General features: G+C 40.8%; 1 protein-coding gene across 9 annotated transcripts in view; it reads left to right on the forward strand.

The window, feature by feature from the left end:
* Positions 1–20323, forward strand: part of MGA (MAX dimerization protein MGA) — a 172703-nt gene that overhangs the window by 58133 nt on the left and 94247 nt on the right. For 5 of the 9 annotated variants that reach the window (XM_038580127.1, XM_038580133.1, XM_038580134.1 and 2 more), the window contains exon 1: positions 12458–12601. The exons of 3 other annotated variants lie outside the window; for them this stretch is intronic. The gene's annotated coding sequence lies outside the window, so the exon portion shown is untranslated. Of the gene's footprint in view, positions 1–12457; positions 12602–12679; positions 12952–20323 lie in introns of those variants that run through there. One more of the 9 variants, XM_038580130.1, reaches the window with a different exon arrangement.

Genomic DNA, 20323 nt, shown 5'->3' on the forward strand with positions numbered 1-20323 from the left:
ACCTGGCTGGTTTAGTCAGAAGATGGGACTCTTGAACATTGGGTGTAGAGATTACTTAAAAATAAAATATTAAAAAAAATAAGGGTGCCTGGTGGCTCAGTTGGTTAAGTGTTGGGCTCTTGATTTCAGGTCATGATCTCAGGGTTGTGGGACTGAGCTCCATGTAGGGCTCTACATTCAGCAGAGTCAGCTTGTCCCTCTCCCTCTGCTCTTCCCCTAGCTTGTGTACTTTTTCTCTCAAGTAAATGGATAAATAAAATCTTAAGAAAAAAAAATATAACTTTCATATAAATGAAAGTTCATATATATGTATCTATATAAACTTTTATATATAAACTTTTATATATATAAAACCTTTATATATACATATACCTTCATATAAAGTATATATATAAACTTTTTTATTTATAAAGTTATATACAACTTTATATATATATATTTTATATATATAATTATATATATATATATATATATATATATATATAAAATTACTGAAATTAAGTTAAAGATTTAAGTTAAGGGAATCCCTGGGTGGCTCAGCGGTTTAGCGCCTGCCTTCGGCCCAGGGCCTGATCCTGGAGATCTGGGATAGAGTCCTGTGTCGGGCTCCCTGCATGGAGCCTGCTTCTCCCTCTGCCTGTGTCTCTGCCTCTCTCTCTCTCTCTGTGTGTCTTTCATGAATAGATAAAATCTTAAAAAAAAGATTTAAGTTAAATTAAGTTAAAGATAAATGTCTAAATGTCAGAGACATTGCAGAACAACCAACAAAGCAGAAACAAAAGTCCAAGACCTTAATAACCTACTTTTCATAAGCTCCAATCTTTTCTCCCTTATTCCTACTGATCAATATATTAGCAAATAAGTATTGTGATCATTCCAGGGTACTGGAAAATTACTTTTGGAATCTGTGTGTGTACATTAGTTAGCAATGTATTTTTTCACTTTGAATCACAAAAACGTTTGAGAAATACTTACATAGTATGTATAATACCAAATTTAATTAATTAATTAATTAATTTTCTGAGTTCCATGCAGACTGCCTCTCTTCCCATATACTTTTAGTTCTTTAGATTTGCTAATTTCATTTGATGAACTTCAGGGTTTTTTTATATGTTGATATTCTCCAGAGTTACTTTCTTGCTCGCCCTTCTTTTTTCTTTTAGCTCTGGTGGTTCTTAACCTTTCTTTGGGGTCATACCCCTTTGAAAATTTTATAAAACTTAATGGACTCTAGAAAATTGCTACCATATATACATTACACAAAATTCTCATAATTTTGGGAGTTTCATAGGACATCCTCCCCTAAGATCATTCATGGATTCCAGATTAGAGCCCCACCATGAGATGAGCTCCCTGAAAAACTTCATTTATTTTTTAAAAAAGATTTCATTTATTAGAGAGAGAGCGAGAGAGAGCAAGCAAGCACACAAGCAGGAGTAGTGGCAGAGGGGAGAAGGAAGCAGGCTCCCTTCAGAGCAGGTAGCCTGATGTGGGTCTCCATCCCAGGACCCTGGGATCATGACCTGAGCTGAAGGTAGATGTCTGTTTAACTGACTGAGCTGCCAGGGGCCCCAATTTCACTTTTTAAAATTCTTCCAAATTCATCGGTGATTTCCCAGTCTTTGAGTATCTCTAGAGCACTAGACCCTCATATACCTTTACTTCCTGGTGATCTGAATGTCCTATTGTACTACTCTACTTTGTTCATGGGCTGTTTATTTTTTATTGAAGTATAGTTGACATACAATGTTACATTAGTTTCAGGTATACAGCATATAGTGCTTGGACAAATTTATATATTACATTATGCTCACCACAAATGTAGCTACTACCACCTATAGCTATAGGATATTATTATAATCCCACTGAATGTATATCCTATGGTATGCCTTTTATTCTGGTCATTTATTTATTCCATAAGTGGAAGTCTGTATCTCTCACTCTGCACTATTCTACTTTATATTTTAAACCTACAACACTGGGCAGCCCTGGTGGCGCAGCGGTTTAGCACCGCCTGCAGCCCAGGGCGTGATCCTGGAGACCCTGGATCGAGTCCCACGTCAGGCTCCCTGCATGGAGCCTGCTTCTCCCTCTTTTTTTTTTTTTTTTTAATTTTTATTTATTTATGATATTCAGAGAGAGAAAGAGAGAGAGGCAGAGACATAGGCAGAGGGAGAAGCAGGCTCCATGCACCGGGAGCCCGATGTGGGATTCGATCCCGGGTCTCCAGGATCGCGCCCTGGGCCAAAGGCAGGCGCCAAACCGCTGCGCCACCCAGGGATCCCCTGCTTCTCCCTCTGCCTGTGTCTCTGCCTCTGTGTGTGTGTGTCTCTATGAATAAATAAGTAAAATAAAAAAAAAAACTTACAACACTATGTGTAGTTCCTTGGACACATTTTTTTGTTCTTCATCCTTTGACTCCTTGGTCATTAGGCCCCGTTGACTGACTGCTTATTCTTTGAGACATTCTTTCCTTCTTAGCTTCTGTGATGCTAAGCTCACCTATTTTTCTCTTACCTCTGTGACATCTTCTCTTCTTTCTTCCTACATTCTTCTTTTATTGCTTGTTCCATAAATGTCTATTTTCTCAGGACCTTAACCCTCTGAGATCTGTTACTCTCCATACATTTTTGGACAAACTTTTCCTAATCTCTGGCTTCAGTTACTTCCCAAAACTTTGTGTATACCTAAAATTCACATCTTTATCACCAAATGCCTATGAGGTGTTTCCACCCAGATCAGTGGTTCCCAGATGCTTGGAGGGGATTACATATTCCTTTAAGAATCCGATTAGAGCTATATCTTTCTCCCCATAGAAGTATACAGATACGTCAAGTTTTGCATACCCTTTTTAGAGTGTTCATGCCTCCCACTCAGAACCCCTCCATGGACTCCTGAGAGGTCTGTGGTCTCTTTTATTTTATTTTCTCATGAGACACACACAGAGGCAGAGACATAGGCAGAGGGAGAAGCAGGTTTCCTGTGGGGAGCCCGATGTGGGACTGGATCAGAGGACCCCAGAATCATGACCTGAGCCAAAAGCAGATGCTCAACCACCAAGCCACCCAGGTACCCTGGTCTGTTTTTTTTTTTTTTTTTTTTTTTAAAGATTTTATTTATTCATGAGAGACACAGAGAGAGAATGGCAGAGACACAGGCAGAGGGAGAAGCAGGCTCCACGCAGGGAGCCCAACATGGGACTCAATCCCCGGTCTCCAGGATCACACCCTGGGCTGAAGGTGGCGCTAAACCGCTGAGCCACCCCGGGATCCCCCCCTGGTCTTTTTTTAAATTAAGATTTTATTTATTTATTTGAGTGAGAGCATGAGGGGGAGGGGGTTTGGGCCAGGGAAGGGGCAAAAGGAAATGGAGAAGCAGACTCCCTGCTGAGCAAGGAACCCAACGTGGGGCTAGATCCTAGGACCCTGAGATCATGATCTGAGCCAAAAGCAGAAGCTTAACTGACTGAGCCACCCAGATGCCTTGAAACATTTGGATTTAAAGTGTTTTATTTATTGCTTTTAAAAAATATTTATTCATGAAAGACACAGGGAGAGAGAGAGGCAGAGACATAGGCAGAAGGAGAAGCCCTGTGTAGAACTTGATTCTGGGACTCTGGGACCCCGCCCTGAACTGAAGGCAGCCGCTCAACCACTGAGCCACCCAGGCATCCCTGGATTTAAAGTGTTTTAAATTGAGTGCTTCTAAGTGCCAGATACTATAATAGGTGCTTAGGGTGCAGTGTAGAGTTTAAAAAGGTTACAATTCCTAATTTGTAGTCTAGTTTGTAGTGTTGGTGGGAGGGAGAGAGAGAAGACAATGAAAGAATTATACAAATAAATATGAAAATTAGATCTGTGGTAAGTTGTAGTAAGGACAGGTATGTGGTGTTTTGACAGCGTATCATAGGAAGGTCAGGAATGTAGAATCAACAAGAATATTTGGTGATTTACTAGATTCAGGGACCAGATGAGGAAGAGATAGGTATCAAGAATAACTAGGTTTCTAGGGATGCCTGAGTGGCTCAGAGGTTGAGTGGCTGCCTTCAGCTGAGGCCATGATCTCGGGGCCTGGGGTCGAGTCCCACATTGGACTCCCTGTGGAGAGCCTACCTCTTCCTCTGTCTATGTCTCTGCTTTTCTCTCTGTGTCTCTCATGAATTAATAAATAAAAATATTAAAAAAAAAGAATGACTATGATTCTGATGTGAGCAACTATGTGGATACAGAGAGAAGCCTGATTGGTTTCTAGTTTGGTCATGTCCATACCAACTTAAGCAGTGGCCACAGGTAATTTTCTTAAAACACATGAGTTTGTCATAGATCTTCTTATGGTCCCTTGATGGCTCTTCTTTTTCTGCAAGATGAATTCTCAACTCTTGATTGCTAGGTGTATTGTATAATATGGCTCCCTTTGCCTTTTCTAGTCCTGTATAGCTTTGTTCCTCCACAGATCATGGGCATTTTTAATTGTAGCCATATTACAGTAATTGTGCTCCCTGAATGTGTTCCCTCTCTTCGTTCCTCTGTCTTTACATAGGTTGCTTTCTCTCCGAAATGCTTTTCTTCTGTACCCATCTGCCTCTGCTCTTTGATACCTTACTAACTTCTACTCATTCTTAGCTTTCTCTGGGAATTCTTTTTGGACTTCCTTACTCTGATTTAGCTGCCCTTTGTTTGTGCTTCCCTTGTACTCTGGGCAGAGAGCCATTCTTACAAATAGGATTCTTTAGTTTTTGCTTCATTATTGATTATAGGTTATGTGAAAATTGGTTGTCTGATAATTGATTGCAAACTCTTGAGAGTAGGAATGTCTTATCTGTGTTCCAAGATCTGTATGTGGTAAATGCTCGATAAATGTTTGACTTGAGGAATTAATGAATACTCTGTGCTTTTATATAGTGTGCCTTTGTATAAATTGTTCTCTTTAAAATGCTTTCTTTGCTTTGTCAACTTCTAGACATCCTTTATTACTGAGCCAATATTATTTGTTTTTTTAAACAGATTTTTAAAAAAGATTTTATTTATTCATGAGAGAGAGAGAGAAAGAGACAGAGAGGTAGAGACATAGGCAGAGGGAGAAGTAGGCTCCATGCAGAAAGCCCGATGTGGGACTCGATTCCAGGACTTGGGGGTCACGCCCTGAGCCAAAGGCAGATGCTCAACTGCCGAGCCACCCAGGCGTCCCAACAATAAGCCTTATTTGATAGTTTAGTGACAGTTTGTTCTTCCTTTGTCATTCTATAGCTTTCTTTTTTATACCCTGGTAAATATTTGACAGTATAGAGTAGAGATCAAGTGTCCCATCAGTAGATCAATGGATAAAGATTTGGTGTATATATGTGTGTACAAACACAAACATACACCATGGCATATTACTCAGCTATAAAAAAGAATGAAATCTTGTATTTTACATAACATGAATGGACTTAGAGGGTATAATGTTGAGTGAGACAAGTCAGTCAGAGAAAGACAAATACCATATGATTTCAGTCATATCTAGAATTTAAGAAACAAAACCAGCAAACAAAAAAAGAGGCAAAAAACAGACTTAATATAGAGAACAAACTGGTGGTTGCTAGAGGGGGGGATGGGTGAAATAGATAAAGGAGATTAAGAGTATAGTTATCTTGATGAGCATTGAGAAATATATAGAATCGTTGAATCATTATATTGAATGCCTGAAACTAATATAGCACTAACATTAGTATGTTAATTATACTTGAATAAAAAAATAAATGTTTAGGGGTGCCTGGAGTGGCTCAGTGTCTGCCTTCAGCTTGGATTGTGGTCTTGGGGTCCTGGAATTGAGCCCCGTGTTGGGCTCTTTGCTCAGCAGGGAGCCTGCTTCTCCCTCTCTGTTCTCTCTCTCTCTCTCTCTCTCTCTCTCTCTATATATATATATATATATATAATGAGCATCATGGAGTTGTAGATTGGATAAATAGTTCTTAAATGTCCAATTCCATTTCACAGGGTGGGTTACCTCTACATGGTCCTAGTCTTACCTGTTGCATTGACTTATAACTTCATTGTTCTATAAAGGCAGCCCTATCTATCCCCAAATTCTGGATAATTTATTATAGTTCTTCGTATACTATGTAGATGCTGGCTACCTGCAATGCCCCCATTTCTTTCTCTTTAATTTTATTTCTCCTTCATGACCAGCTCAAAAGTCCACTCATCTTTGTAATTTTTGTAGATTACCTAGGTTGTGTATGTTCTACAGTGTTTCTAGAGGGCTTTTTTGAAACTGCCACCAAAGTATTGCAATGTGATCATCCAGTCTCTTTATCTAGAACTTGAGCTTCATGAAGGAACTTTTATTTGTTCCTTTAACCCTGGTTCAGTGCCTAGTTGGTGCTTAACAAATACTTAGTGAACTGATTGTATCCTTATTTATTTTGCGTTTAGATAACCCAGAGAATGTTGGGTGGAAATAGTATTGGGATGAAAAATACTGTCCCTGTCTCTCTAATTTATGGTCTGTAGATGGGTAATTTGGATAATACACTGCATTCAAGTTGCCTGAGTAATCTTTATATTCTCTATTTCAGTATAGCTTTCTCTTCTCCTTTAACAGGTGTTCCCTGCCCTCCAGTGGTTAGATCATGGCTAACATATTTAGTAAAGGTAAAGGTCATAAAATCCTTTTATGGTTTCTTTTTAAGTCATGTTTAAAATCCCATTAATTTTCAGATAAAACCGTGCCCCCCCCATTTTTCCTTCTGTCTAATATGCCTGAAGCCCAGCTTAATCTAAGTGTAGCTTGATCTGCCTGTTCTTTTGCCAAAGTGAGCCACCATGTGTCCCACAGTTTTTAAGTATGCAGTGATTAGTTAGGAGATTCACTCACTCTGACCTTGGTTCTTGGTTTTACTACATTATTCTCGCGTAGTTCTATCAAGGTTCTAGGATTTTGCTACAGTGCAAAAGCTACCTATCACCTTGTTTTCAGAAACCTTCCTCCCTCCTCTCTTCCCATCACACACTGAAAAGTAGCTTGCTAATAACCATGTGGCTGTCCTTTAGACTGGATTGGGAGGTCTTCCTGTAGTCTGGTTGGAGTCTATTGGCTAACATTCTTTTCTCCTCTATTGCTATTGATGAGGATAGGCTGACTCTTGATTTCTTGGCAAGGTGACTTATACCCCATCCTGTGCCTTTAGTATGTTATTTTTTCTCAGAAATCAAATCTTAGCTATCTAGAGAGCCTTGCTATATATGGCTAGCAGTTACTTCTAAATACCTGCTGCAGTTTTCAATAGTATATCATGAAATAAGGACAATGTAGTAAATTTTTCATCTATCTAAATATTCAAAATAAAAGACTATTACTCGTTTTATGTTCTCCCTAGATTTTGTCTTAAAATATCCATATTTATTATTACTTTAAAAAGATTTATTTATTTATTTATTTGAGAGAGAGAGTGAGCCAGGTGAGCACAGTTGGGGAGGCACAGGGAGATGGAGACAAGCAGACTCCCTGCTGAGCGGGGAGCCGGATGTGGGGCTCAGTACCAGGACCCCGAGATCATGACCTGAGCTGAAATTAGGAGTTGGATGCTTAACCACCTGAGCCACCCAGGAGCCCCTAAAATATCCGTTATTTTAAGAAAGAATGGTAATAGTAGGCAGTATGCTTTATAATCTAAAAATTTGGTCACTTTCTGATGGTCAACTAAATCTTTTTTGAGGGGAAATTTTACTGATCTGTACTGTCCAGTAGTTTAGGAACTGCTCTGTTAACCATAGCTCATTTCCATGAAGCATCATGGTCCTTCATGTAAAGTAAGCATGACTTCTTTCATATGCATTTGCGGGCAATTTCTCAGTGTCTTTGTCTGTCATAGGCTTCTTGATTTTTTTGCCTGATTCCAGTCTTGAAGGTTACTTGCTGTTTCCCAGTTCTCTTCTTTGGCCAGTAGTTCTGCTTTCTGTTATTGTAGGTTCTCATGCGGTACCCCCCCCCCCCCCGCCCCCCCAGGCATTTTAATCTCTGTGTAGCTCTAGGCTTAGTTATGTAAATTTCTTGTTTTTCTTTTTATGCTTTTCCAGATAAGATGTTTCTTGTAAGGGCTCAGTAATACATTGACAACTTTCATTGTTTGTTTCTTTTAGACCTATTCTTTTTTATTTTGTAATTCATCTGAAACTAGCATTTTAAACTTCATTTACATTACTGATTTTTGACATTTTTCTTTTAGGTTTTAGTAAAACAAATTCACTGTTACTAAGGTATCCTTTAATTCTGAAGATATTTACTAATTTTTTCTTGTAGATGAGTATACGCAGATGGCAGATTTCATTACAACTTGTTGCTTTTATTACCAGATGGTAAATTATAGAATCATAATATTTCTTTACAATGCAAAGAATCTGTTTGCCTTTGTTGATTTTCTAAGTGATATTCAGTTGAAAGTCTTTCAGGCAAAAAGCAATCAATAAGTAATTAGACTGGGATCCCTGGGTGGCGCAGCAGTTTGGCGCCTACTTTTGGCCCAGGGCGCGATCCTGGAGACCTGGGATCGATCCCACGTCGGGCTCCCAGTGCATGGAGCCTGCTTCTCCCTCTGCCTATGTCTCTGCCTCTCTCTTTCTCTCTCTCTCTCTCTGTGTAACTATCATAAATAAATTAAAAAAAAAAGTAATTAGACTTTCCTAGGCAAATATTCTTATCTTTTCTAGTATCTATCAGTAATATTTACCTTTCCTCTAAGGAGAAATAATTTGTGATGATAGTCAGTGGTACTAGTTTTTTCTAATTAAAAGTGTACCCCCTTTGGAAAACATTGATCAAAGCAGAATGCTTGTTTGTATGTATAACATGAGTGTGGTTAAATGTGTACTTAGCCTGTTTTCCAAATCCCAAATTGTTAGGAAATCAGTATTTGATATTTGGACTTGCCTGGAAAACTGGGACCTATGGTTTCCATATTGATTTATTTAACAGATTGTGTTTGCTGTATTCTAGGCATTGTGGTAGGCACTAGAACAGAGTGCCTACTAGAGCTGACAGTCTAGTGGGCAAGACATTAACTAATACATAGTTTTAAAAATAGAGTTGTGGCAGGTGCTATAAAGAAATACAGGGTACTATGAGAGTATATTACAAGGAAACCTCATCTGATCCTTCCTTGGTAGTTAAGAAAAGTTTCCTGAGAAAGTGTTACAAACTTATGTATGAAGGGTAAGTGAATAGCAGTTAGGTTTGAGTCATCTGGGAAGATCTTAGCAAAGGGTAAGGAACATGATTATGTGGGCTTGAGATATGAGGCAGCAAGAGGGAATGGTATTTCTTAATGAACATTTATAGCATTCTGTCACATTTCTGTCCTCTTTTTCATCCTTACCTCTCTTGACATTTTCTAAAACATGCTTTTAATCACAATACTATGCTGGTTAAGAAACTTTTAGAGCTCTTCATTGATTATTGGCTCCGTGAAGGTAGGACTTTTTCCGCTTTTTAATTCCTTAGTCCAGGTTTCACATATTGGAGCTAGTCATACTTTGCCCCTAGATAGGAGTTGGTTTTAGTTGCAGTACTAAATGGTAGGCAGTACTAAATGGAGTTGTGTATAAGCTAACATGATTCTTTTTTTCCTGCTGCCTAGCACACAAGTTTATTGCAAGTGTAGGACTTTTTGTAAAAAGCTTTTTTGGTAACCTAGTCTGTATGTAGCTCTTCTATGAATGGTTTTTACTGTGTTGATTTAAGAATACTGTAAATAAGACCATAATCCAGGGGTTTTGGGGTGTGTTTGGTGAGTTTTGTCTAAAGAGTTGAGATGATGAAGACCAAAGATTTTAGCCATTTGAGAGAAGTAGGTCACTAGTAGATACTGGAATTGAGTAGATGGCATCTGAGTAGATTGGATAAGGAATATAGTAGGTTTTGTTGGTGGATTCTGTTAAGTTGTGCCAACTTTTCAGAGTTCTAGTGTAGACATCTGAACAGTGCAAGAAGTGCCAGTCTTTCCCTTATCCTCAGCACATACAAGGCATTCAAATATTTGAAAAGGGAAAATGTGCGTTAAGTGGAATAGGGCCTATGTGTTTATAGAGCAATCTTAGATCAAGACTGCGTTTGTTTTCCATGCATTCTCTATTCCCACCTCCCTATATTTATTAAAATATCTTTGAAAGCTCAACCAAGGGAAATATTTTTGTGTTAGGCTGATGAACAGGGGTTGGTTATAACTGAAATGAAAATTTTAAAAAAGATTTTATTAGAGAGTGTGCATGAGCAGGAGGAGGAGAAGAGGGAGAAGGTGTTAATCTCTAGGAGGCTCCATGCTGAGTGCAGAGCCCTATTTGGCTTGATCCCATGACCGTAAGATCACTCACTACCTGAGCTCATACCAGGAGTCCGATGCCTGACAGAGCTACCCAGGTGCCTCTTTGAAATGAGAGAATTCTAATAGCAAGGTGAAACACAGGAGTGTTAGATTTAGCAGTTAGCTGGGCATTTTTAAAACTTGTGTTATATAAGGATGCCTTTTATTTTTAAAAGATTTTTTTTTTTTTTTTTTAAGAGAAAGAGCATATGTGAGTGGGGGGAGGGATAGAGGCAGAGTAAGTATCTCAAGCAGACTCTGTGCTGAGTGTTAGGTCCAGATGCGGGGCTTCATAACCCTGAGTTCACGACCTGAGTGGAAACCAAGAATCCCACACTTAACCAACTGCACTGCACAGGCGCCCCTGATGGTAGTTTTAAAGGATCTGGCATTTCATGTTTGCTTGGCTTAGCGGAAGAGTAGCAAAGAAAATCTCTACTCCCCCGAGTCCCCCTCAAGGTATCCTCTGAGATTCTCCAATGAGAGGTATGTTAACTTGTCTCTTTTGGGATGCAGCTACCATTAGATACAGGTTGTTAACCAGTCATTAGTCATTTACATCTTAGATGGTTTAATTCTAAGTCAACACATTTCTGCCTTTAATTTTGTATGAGGAAACGTTAGACCCTAGAGAGGAAAGCATTCTTGGAAGAGGTGGAAGATTTCGACAAGTAAGGAAAAGAGGTTTTTGGGGTCAGGGAAGAGGAGGAAGGTGTTAAAGAAACTGGTATTTTTCAGTTTTGCCTAGAATCTTGGGCATTATTCATTAGTTGCACTTGTGATGCTCTTGTTGACAATGGCTGCATGGGGGTTTCAGAGTAACTTCAGAAGTTTGTAATCTTTAGCCTACACATTTTCCAGTCCATACTAATTCCAGCAGTTTCTTCCCATGCTGTGACAGAGGAACAGCAGAATGAAGAGAAAGAATACTTTTCTTCCTAATATGCTTCCGGCCCAGTTCTGATCAATTATGTTGGATAAGCTTCTCTTTGCTCCTTTCTTTCAACTAACCCCCTCATTCTCCTTTTTCATAGTGTTTTGTATTAGATCACCTAGCAATATGTTCTCAGTACTTTCTAAGAGTGGAAGAATCGTTTGTAAACCTGAACCACAATTTCTGCTCTATCTACCGACTTCTATTTTGTCTCTGTTCTTTCTCAACTTTATTTTTTCTTTCTCAACTTTAAACAACTCTCCCTCTTTGAGTGTTAGGTCAGAAGAAGGAGCAGCTGATAAGGGGTAGGGAAGAAGGAATAATTTTTGATGTTTGGGAGGAATACTGTTGGTTAACTTATTAGTTCAGCGACTGCCTGACATAATATTCAGTATTTTTTTTCTTTGCATTTCACAGGTTAAACATAATAGATATTCAGTAATTTTTTTCTTTGCACGTCACAGGTTAAACATATCTTGAACAAAAATTGAAAACACAAGATCAAGGCATTAGATCTTAGATAGTACTCTGTCGTGCAAAAAACTCGTTTCCATAGATTACTGTTTTATTAGGACATCTTTCATCGTTGTATCAGGCAAGTTAGTGGCAACTCTTCTTCCCTTCATACTTAGTGGAGTTTTCGGTCTCCTTCCTACTTTCCTAGTGTTCTTCGATCATGGATATTGGAGACTCGACCACCCATCTCTCCCAAGTCTTTTCTTCAAGGTTTCCCGACGGTCTGGCGTTATTCAAACCCTCAGCACATTGGGGAGGAAGACCGCGGCTTCATTTGACGAGCTTGTGAAGCCCTGGGGGCTGTGGAGCTAGATGTGGGTGGGGCTGGGTGCGGCAGGGGCGGGGCCGCCGAGAAGCCCGAGGGAAACGGTGGAGGGCACAGTTGAGAAAGCCCGCGGGCAAAGGTTTCACAGTTTTCACGAAGCCTTCGTGTGCGAGGCTGAGGGAATTCGGGTGCCTTCTTCTTCCTTAGCCTTTTTTGATTCCGGAAGCTTCATTAGGCTTTTGTCGGTTTCTGGGACCCGGAAAAGCAGCGGCTTCAGCTCCAGGGGCGGGTCCCAAGGGTCTTGTCGCTGCTCCCGGGCCGTTTGGCCTCCTGGTGTTGGGGGAGGGGCGAGGGAGGTGCTGCTCGCGCCTCCTTTTGCGCTTGCGCAGCGGGCTCTGAGCGGGTAGGAGCGCGTGCGCGGTGACGTGGACGTCCGGTGCGCGCGCAGGCTCTTCAGCTGGAGCGGACACACGGTGTGCGAACCGAACAGAATAACCCGCCCCCAGCGGGATGTGAAGGACTCCGGGTGAAGCCGGCCACGCCCCGCACGGTAACTCTCGGGCCTGGGTGGAGGGCGTCGCTTTAGGACTGGCCCTATTGGAGTTTTTTGTGAGTTTGAAGCGCTTGTAGATTTGAACAGCGTGAGAAGCGTTCCGCTGTGTGATCTTCGCACGCCCCGGCCAGGCCGGGCCTTGCGCGGGGCTGCCTTTGGCGCACGCCTGTGGCCCCCTGAGGGAGGCTGCGCATGTCACCTCGCGCGCGTCCCCGGCCTCACTTCCGCGTCGCGCAGCGAACTAACTGGGAACATCGACGCCCGAGAGAGAAGCCACGAGGCGGGCGGGGTGAGAAGCGCCCTTGGCGCGGCCCTGCCCTCGCGTGCGTGGGGTGCCGCTCCGCATGGTACGATCCGCGTGATGATTTTCGGCGCGGCGCGGGGCTTTAGGTCGAGAGCTTTGCTTGTGCGCTTTGCATTTTAGAGCTCAGGTCTTCGGGGCTCCAAAACTCTGAGGGAAACGGTGCTGACGTCGCTTTTTAAGGAGCTTGTGTGTAGCGTTTTGACACCTGTGTAAACCTCTGTTTTAGCATGTAATTTCCGGGCAAGTTGTTGAGGCAGGACCGCGCGCGAATTTAATAAAGGAGGAGGGCGAGGAAGTGAGCCGTACAGGAGTGGGAACTTGGTAAACAAAGGACCGGTGGCTACCAAGTGCAGAAACGAGGGCGGGGAAAACAGGTGGGAAGAGCAGGTGTTATTTTCTTTTTCTTTGTGGGCAGCCTTTGGCTAGTTCTGTTTATGAGGTTTCCCGCGTCGGTAAAATTGTCAGGTAGGTCTCTGCCCTTAGTGGTAGGTGGGTCTGGGATATAGCTAAATCTATTCGAGCTTCAGTAACCAAAGTTGAAGGATCTCTGTGCGAAGAATATGGGGAAGTTAGGAGATGATTTCAAACCCGGTTGAAAGTGGAAAGTGGTAATGTCTTGCTGTGGAGATTTTTGCTTTGCTTTGGGAACCCTGGGGATGCCTCCTGGGACGGATGCAAACAGGGAGGGGTGAAGGAGGTCTTAAAGGAGGGGTGACTGATGGCGGAACAACGTGAGTGAAAAAAGTGCAGCTTTCTCTGAGAAGACCACTCTCAGGGTTCGCGTCGCCAGAACAGACACGTGGATCAAGAGAACTCTCGAGCCCACCCGCGCGCCGCTAGTGGGTGTTGTGAAGTTTTTCGGGTTTCTGCGGCATAATCCCTGGCAAATACTGCTTGCTCTCCCTCTTTTTGGGCACGACGCCGCGGCTAGGCTGCAGGGAAAGTGCCTGGAGGCGGCGTGACGGCTGCTGGGAAGGGGGCTGGCCCCAGAGGGCAGGGTGGCTGGTTCTGTAGTCTCCACGGTAACAGAAGGCTACTGGATCCCGCAGAGTGTTCGGCAGGTTCCGGCGGCGCACGTGATCTGTCGGGACTCTTCTCCGGAAGAGCTTTCCTTGCGGCGTTTTTTCACGTGGTTGTCGGCCAGCTGGCCTCTACAGTTAAAAAGCGATGATTTTTGGGCCCTTGATAGTCGACGGCGACTGCTCTTCCCGAGGACTAGCAGGAGGCTTTTTCATTTATAAGAGTATCGGATCAAGGCTAGTGCTTCTTGCTTCCGAATGGTTAGGTTTTCAGCAGTTGTGTGGGTAGAGTGGGTTGAGTTCACCAAACAAAAAACACATGCTTAGGACTTGAGGAAATTCAGTGCCCTGGGTACTTTGTCATACTTACTCTAGGGTAGAGTGGCTGTTTGATTACTGTCCGCTTTTGCCCTAATAGTTCTTCAAATTCTGTTTATGCAATGGCGGTGACCTGGGAGCTTGCTTACCCCAAATTGTAGTTAAGGGACCATTCCTAGGAATAGAAAATGCTCCTGGAGTTAGCATTAATTAGTGGTATCTGGGAAGAGAAGGGAGGGGGCATACTGTCCTAGGCAAATACAGTTCTGTGCCTTAAAACCTAATGTATTTCAGGTAGTACTTAGCGATTTATTTTTCAGGGTTGTGGCGATGTTGTCTGGTCTGAAGTAAGTGCTTACTAATAGATGGCAAGTTTCACTTACTATTAAAATCAACTTAGTGATTAAGAATTGGTAGTTGGCTGTTTTACTCTTTTTTTTTTTTATAAATTTTTATTTATTTATGATAGTCACACAGAGAGAGGGAGAGAGAGAGAGGCAGAGACACAGGCAGAGGGAGAAACAGGCTCCATGCACCGGGAGCCCGACGTGGGACTCGATCCAGGGTCTCCAGGATCGCGCCCTGGGCCAAAAGCAGGCACCAAACCGCTGCGCCACCCAGGGATCCCTGCTGTTTTACTCTTTTTTGTCATCATTCGCTGTCCTGTTTTCTGATTATATCCAAATTCTGTTTTCTTTCTTTCTGATTTTATTTATTTATTCATCAGAGAGAGGGGCGGAGAAACAAGCTGCATCCCGGGAGCCCTACGTGGGACTCCATCCTGGGTCCCCAGCATCACACCCTGGGCTGAAGGCGGCGCTAAACCACTGAGCCACCAGGGCTGCCCACAAATTCTGTTTTTCTTAGGATTTTTCGGATTTCTGGGTCCATTGTATATTGGTAAATACCGACATTCAGATGAACCCATTCTCTTACAGTTTGTTTCAGAAATTTAGTTTAACTTAAATCATTTTTGTAGTGAGTGTTTATTTTATTCTTTTTGTAGTGAGTGATTATATTAAGGAACAAACAAACATTTTGGTGCCTGCCATACAGTAATGCATTTGTTGTGTGAAAGGTTATGCTTATTTTTAGCAACTTCGGAAACAGAATAGGTTGACCAGCATTTGAATATTGTGTGTTTTTAAAGTAGTGTAATTTTGATTGGGTGTTTTTTGGAGAGGTGAAAGAGGGGGCAGGGAGCAGTACATGAATCATTGAATTAGGTAACTACCTAGTAAATTAACTGGTGTATTTTGTAAGTTGTATGAGGGTCATGGCTTTAGTAGTTAAACATTTCCCAGAGAGATCATTGGTGAAAAGACATTTGGAATAGGGACTCTGAAATTGTAACAATTTATGACACTTGCCACATTACTTATCTGGAAACAGCTTTCTTTCTGAAAGCCTCTCTGTGTCCACTGCCTTGCTGATGGGACTTTTTCACGATATTAGTTATTTCCTATCCACAAGTGAACTGAACTTCCTTGGCTTATTATTACAGTTATATTGTGTAGGTAAATGCTTGATATTGAAAAGCTGAACCGAGATTTTAAAATATTAGCTGTAAATATACCAAAACTGTGGTCTTCCTTAAAGCTTTTAGAGAGCCAAAATACAAGGTATTTTTAGAATCTTGCTGGGAATAGATTTATTTCTTTATGAGTAACCTAACCCTTCCTAAAGTACATTTAATTTTTGCATTTGGTTAAAGCCTTAGACTGTAGAGTGTTATTTGTGTGTCTAAAGTATCTGTATATGCTGAATTGACTATCTTCTTACTGTAAGATCCTATACAGATTCCAGAAGTGCAGGCATGCTTATAGTAGAGTCTGTGTTTAAAGATCGGTAGAGAAGAAGAACTTAATTTCTTGTTCCTATACTACTAGTAGTATGTGGCTGAAGAAATAGATTGTTTTGGTCATAAATTATGTTTTTGGTTTTATGCATTTTCATCAACTCACGGGATGGTTTGGAGGATCTTTTAAAAACAGATCTTACACAAATCATAAGTCTGAAAGTTCTTTTTCCTGTCTTCCTACACATTTTTACATTGTCTTTGTTATATTAGTTATCTGTGCACAGTGTTCAAATAGAACAGGCTGACTTTTCTACATTTAATTTTTTTGTATAGGCAAAAAAATATTGAAATATGTACAAATGAAGTTAGCATAAAATTTATATGATGTGTTTTATGAAACGAAATGGGATTTCTGTCGGTTGAATCTTTAGTGTTTAAGGTTTTCGTTTTTTTTTAAGATTTTATTTTTTCCTGAGAGACCCAGAGAGAGAGAGAAAGAGAGAGGCAGAGACACAGGCAGAGGGAGAAGCAGGCTCCAAGCCGGGAGCTTGACGTGGGACTTGATCCTGGGTCTCCAGGATCACGCCCTGGGCTGAAGGCGGCGCTAAACCGCTGAGCCACCTGGGATGCCCCCCCCCCCCATTTTTTTGAAGGAGAGGTAGAGAAAATCTTAGGATCTATGCGCAGTGTAGAGCCTGTTGGGCTCCATCTCAAAACCTTGAGATCATGATCTGAGCTGAAATCAAGAGTTGGACGCTTATCTGACTGAGCCACCCAGGTTCCCCTAAGAGTGCTCTTTAAAGCATCAGTTAAAACATTTTTGCCTTAGTTTTACTGTAATGATCTGAAAACCAAGATTTTAATATTATAGAAGATAATGTTTAAGAAGTTTTTCTTTTCTTTTTTTTTTTTTTTTTTAAAGATTTTATATATGTATTCATGAGAGATAGAGAAAGAGAGGCAGAGACACAGGCAGAGGGAGAAGCAGGCTCCATGCAGGGAACCTGATGGTGGGATTCGATCCCAGGTCTCCAGGATCACCCCCTGGGCCGAAGGCAGGCACTAAACCGCTGAGCCACCCAGGGATCCCCTGTTTAAGAAGTTTTGAATCCTTTGATATATTCATAGGTTTGGAATATATAAAAATGTTTTTCAGGTAGTTCTTTGCCACTTTAGTTACATTTAAATGTACTTAAAATAATATATATATATTTTAAAGATGTTATTAATTTGTTCATGAAAGAGAGAGGTAGAGACACAGGCAGAGGGAGCAGGCAGCTCCCTGCGGGGAGCCTCATGCAGGACTGGATCCCAGGACCCCAGGATCACAACCTGAGCCAAAGGCAGATGCTCAATCACTGAGCCACTCAGGTGTTCCTTAAAAAGAGTATTTTTACAGAATTACAAAATGGTGGTTTGTGAGAAAACTTTGAACTTTATGAACTAAGTACAGGATTTTGCATTTTAAGTTATATGCCATTGTAGACATAGTTTATGTGAACTAAGCTTTACTATTTTTACAATTACCTTAATTTTGATTTCTAAGTCTGTTTAAATTTTGCTTTATCAATCTTTGATAGGTGTTGCCTAAACTTGTTTGTTTTAGGAAACCAATATGCCTAATTGCTGTAAGCCTGAGGCAGTTCTTTAGAAAAGAATCACCCTAAAGCTTATTTCTTAGAAATAAATCCCAAATCAGAGAAGAGATTTTTTTTTTTTCATCTTTCCTGGGTATTAATGCTTTGGTGTAAGGAAGTGGGTTTCTATTTTTATGTCTAGTCATAATAGGAAACAGTAGCCAACCTTTTTGAAGTCTTGACTTTTAAGATATCTATTATCCTCAGGCTAATTGTGAATATTTTAGGTTTTGGAGCTTTTTTGGTCATGTGGTCAGTTTTCTAAAAAGAGGTAAAGTTCAGATCAAATGATTTTACTGCTTGCCAATGGTTCTGATGAAAGATAAAATTAGAGTTTTTAATTAAAATGAGAAGTACCAATAAAAGACTGATTTGATTAATCAAAATTACTGACCCACTTACACAGAAGTAGTGATGTAGCGTCTCTTTTTTGTGTAAAAGCTAATTGGGGATGATAACTTTATATCTTGTAGAATATTTAGGTAATTGAGCACATCAATTGAATTTAATAACCTGAGATTTCTTTATAATTTAATTGAGATATAAATCACATAACATAAAATTTGCTATTAAAAAATATTTTATTCATGAGTGAGACAGAGAGAGGCAGAGACACAGGCAGAGGGAGAAGCAGGCTCCCTCTGGAAGCCTGATGCAGGACTCGATCCCAGGACTCTGGAATCATGCCCCAAGCTGAAGGCAGACGCTCAACCACTGAGCCACCCAGGCGTCCCCAAATTTGCCATTAAAGAGAGAGAACACGCATGAGAGCATGCACAAGCAGAGCGGAGAGGGAGAGGGAGAAGCAGGCTCCCCACTTAGCAAGGAACCTGATGTGGGACTCTATCCCAGGACTCTGAGATCATGACCTGAGCCAAAGGCAGACATTCAACCAACTGAGCCACCCGTGCACCCCAAAATTTGCTATTTTAAAGGGTACATTTCACTGGTTTTTAGTTCCTAAATAATTTGTCATCCCCCAAAAGAAATCCCATACCCATTAGCAATTGTCCAGGTTATCCTTCTCTCCTCCTGGCAACTACTAATTTACTTACTGTCTCCATAGATTTACTTATTTTGGACATTCATGTACATGAAATCATACAGTGTATGTGGGAGTTTTCATTGTAACTCTTAAAAATTAACTGGTTTTAATCCTTTTTGAATAGGTTGTATTTTCACAAGGTATAAAACTTGAAAGTATTTTCCCATCCTCCCAGTTTTCCCTTGATATAGCAACACTACTAGTTCCTTTCCTATCTCTATAAATAATCTATATATGTCAGGCAAATACGTATTTTCTTTTTCTGGCTTTAGATTTTTAACTTTATCAAGAAGTGTAGCATAATCTACAACTCTCTGGAACATTTTCCCTTTAATGTATCTTGTAGAGTAATGAGTCCATAAAATTTGTACATTCTGTCTTAGCTGCAGAGTATTCCATTCTATGGATGTAGCACCATTTATTTAAGCAGCCTTCTTGATGGATTATTCCACATCCCCAAAGTCTTTTGTGGCTCTACATGGAAATAACAGGGAAGAATCTTGTATGTGTCATTTATCATGGGTGTATCTCTGTGTGTGCATGTGCATGTTTAAGATAAGGTCTTAGAAGAACTGATGTTTTGTAGGAGAATAGGCATTTGTAATTTTGATACTTTCATGGTGCCCTCTGTCATAGAGATTCTTTCATCTTACAGTCTCACCATCTTGTTACATGAGAATGCTGTTTGATTTACAACCTTTCCAACACTTCTACCAGTTTTGATTTTCCTGGTGTGATAGGGGAAAAATTGTGTTGTAATGGTTTTAATCTGCATTTCTCTTATTCTGACATTGTGTACACTTTTTGTTTGCTTTTCCTATCTTTATCCATTTTTTGATACAGTACAATACTATAAATTTCTTTTCTCTTTTTTGTGACCTAGTTTTTCTCTACTGTTTAGAGTACAGTATATAAAACCTACAGCATACAAAATATATTAATCAACGTTTTTTATTATGGTAAGCCTTCCATCAACAGTAGACTATTAGTAATTAAGTTTTTGAGGAGTCAGAAGTTACACATGATTTTCACTTGTGTGCAGCGAAGGGAGGTAGATGGTCCTAACCCCTGAGTTGTTCAAGGAAATGAAATTGATTGATTTATGAGAATGCAGGTGGAGGGGCAGAAGGAGAGAATCCCAAGCAGGCTCCACATCCAGCATACAGCCATAGGGCTGTATCCCCTGACCATGAACTCATGACTTGAACCAAAATAAGGAGTTGGCTGCTTAGCCAACTGAACTACCCAGGTGCCCCTAAAATGAGTTTTAAAAAGGTAATTAAATATTCTGGAGTGAATATCCTTACAGAGATCAAGAGAACGGTAGAAGCAAAGTCTTCAAAGAGTTGAGGGATATAGTTTGGAAATAACATAATCATCCTTGTATTTTTAACAGAACAAACATTCACTTGATTTTTTTTTTTTTATAAAGATTTTACTTATTTATTCATGAGAGGCACAGAGAGAGACAGAGGCAGAGACACAGAGGGAGAAGCAGGCTCCATGCAGGTAGCCCAACGCGGAACTCGATCCCGGGTCTCCAGGATCAGGCCCTGGGCTAAAGGTGGCACTAGCCGCTGAGCCACCCAGGCTGC

Source organism: Canis lupus, chromosome 30, assembly GCF_011100685.1.
Source record: "Canis lupus familiaris isolate Mischka breed German Shepherd chromosome 30, alternate assembly UU_Cfam_GSD_1.0, whole genome shotgun sequence".
NCBI classification, from domain to species: domain Eukaryota; kingdom Metazoa; phylum Chordata; class Mammalia; order Carnivora; family Canidae; genus Canis; species Canis lupus.